Source organism: Salvelinus fontinalis, unplaced genomic scaffold (genome assembly GCF_029448725.1).
Source record: "Salvelinus fontinalis isolate EN_2023a unplaced genomic scaffold, ASM2944872v1 scaffold_2427, whole genome shotgun sequence".
NCBI classification, from domain to species: domain Eukaryota; kingdom Metazoa; phylum Chordata; class Actinopteri; order Salmoniformes; family Salmonidae; genus Salvelinus; species Salvelinus fontinalis.
In genome coordinates, this window is record NW_026602636.1 from 1 (window position 1) to 2,582 (window position 2,582).

Below are 2,582 nucleotides of genomic sequence, written 5' to 3' on the forward strand. Positions count from 1 at the left end.
TAACCTGGTGAATATCATAGAATCAGGGTTCTGTTAGGTAACCTGGTGAATATCATAGAATCAGGGTTCTGTTAGGTAACCTGGTGAATATCATAGAATCAGGGTTCCGTAAGGGAACCTTCAGTTCTATTTCAGTGACTCGTTAGTCTCTCACTTTGGGGATATAGTCAACTACCACAGAGCTCATACCCTCTCTGATGCCAAGTCTAGACAGGATCATCCCTCAGAGGTCCCCACTCTACTCACCGTATGTGTAGTGATGTCCAGTCAGTAGAACCTCATGAAGGTACATCACCACAACATGCTGCATTACAGATCTCTTGAACAGAGATGCCTTTGAACAATGCCTATGTTGTAGCCATACCTCTGGTGGATTGAGCCATCAAGCCCTCCGGAGGTGTCAGATCCTTGCAACTATAGAACCTCATGAAGGTATGGGGGTGTAACTCATTATACGGATATAATGGCTAAAGTAAAGCAGTTTTAAACAAGATAAATCTAATTTCTATTCTTTCCAGCGGCTCCAACAGCAGAAATGGTCTCAAGCAAAACATAAAAATCCCAGGATGGGAATAGCTGTTTGGGTACTGGGCGTAGGTGACCCTTCATAAAACAACAGATCAGGGGGTGTTCCACTGTATAGTTGTTGCAGCCTAAATGGCAGCCAAATATACATTTATAGTTGAAAAGGCTTTCCTTTGTCAGAAGGCAGAGTAGCTCTGAAACAGAGCAACAAAGGGGCTGATTTGTTTCTGATCTCACCATCTGTTAAATACACTGTGCTATAGTAATTATTGTGCTATAGTGAGTGTGTGGCTCTAGAACTCTGAATATAGTTTATTCTCAAGGAGAGCGGTCACGTGTGTTGAGTAGCAGAGGATCACTGGTTTGAGCCTGGTATGGGGACAGGGACAGTGGAGGAATTTCAAATGTTAGCATCAGTTACACATTTTATGAAAAAAGTTAGTCATTTCCAAATGAACCATGTTCTTTAAGGTCAATATGTTGGAGTTCAGGCTTTACTTGACCTGCTAAAGTAGGAAATGAAATGAACTTTGTCCATTACAGAGACGGAGGTCAAGACAAAAAAAGGAGCTTGTTTTAAAATATATATTGGCCTGTTTAACAAGTTGTGTAGATCAGATATTAATGAAGCAATACAGACCACATTTAAGTGTCTGGAGTTTAGTTTGTGTGTTCTAGAGTCTTGTAAAGATAGGGGGGTTGACTGGGACAGACAATGTAACATCCATGTTTTTAGAAAAAGGTTTTGTAAAACATTCACCTTACATCAGATCATCTTCAAACTTTCTCTCCAAAGCTAACTTTCATCAAGGTTTTATATGGTCTATTGGTTTCTCTCTTTTCATTGACAGAATCCCTTTTCAGTGTTATGATATTCATAACATCCATATCCACCAGTCTATCTTCATGTCAACTAACATAACTCTGCTGGTTGTCCTGGTAACAGATACCAGTCTATCTTCCTGTCAACTACAGAACTCTGCTGGTTGTCCAGGTAACAGATACCAGTGGGCAGATCTATTTATTTGTTCAAACTAAACTACAGCACTTACTTTGATGAGTTAAACCTGATCCTTTCTTCTCTTCTCTTCCTCTCACAGTTCCACTCAGCCCCGTTGTTTTCCTGCCTTCCACCAGCAGCACAGACAACCTCTTCATACCCAGCAGTGAGGCGCTACCGGGAGAGGCATGACACGGGGACTCTGGGAGGGTGGAAGGGCTAGCGTTGTCCTGGTAACCATAAAGAGGGGACACAGACACATATCATTATGAATGCTTATGTCATCACTGTCATGAAGTGGTTTACAGAAACCCAGCCCAGACCCCGATAGAGCAAGCTGTATGCTAGACCAGACCAAGCTGTACCATCTGGTGTTCTGATCTGGAGAGACTCTTCTCTGCCTCCTCAGCATCAGGATGTTGTTGAGGCTCCCCAGAGGATCCACGATAGTCATGTCTCTCTCCTGTGTGAATGAGAACATCAAACAGATGGTAAACTTACGACCGTCTATTATAATCATAGGGTCTTACAAGAGGCATTAATCTCTCTAAACAGGGTCTAAAATGCAAATGTTAAAGGGTCGTTCCACTTAATGGGACCTTTTGCATACCTTCGATATTTTAAGTATAAATTATGCTCCAACATTGCATTTTAAAAGCATGTTATACTAGATGAGATGCACTTTAATGTAGAACACATGGATAATTTAAATAATATAATTTAAAAGTCCCCAAAATATATGTACCAATGGCAGATTAAAACTAACAAAGGCAGATGGCCCCTTTAACAATTCCTACAGTACTGAACAACATATTCAAGTGTAGAACTTCAGTAGAATGCCCCTTAAAACCCCACATTAGTTCAACAACGGCATAGTGTGTGACTCTGTTTTTAAGACAGTACTCACTGGTGTTAATCTGATATTCTGTCTCCTCCTCTTTCACTCCCAAGACGTCTTCCTTCTTCACCTCTACTGAGATAGCATCGTCTTCCTCTCTGAAAGGTTCTTCCTCTGTTTCCTCTATAACATCCTCTTCTTCTTTCACGACAATGTTTA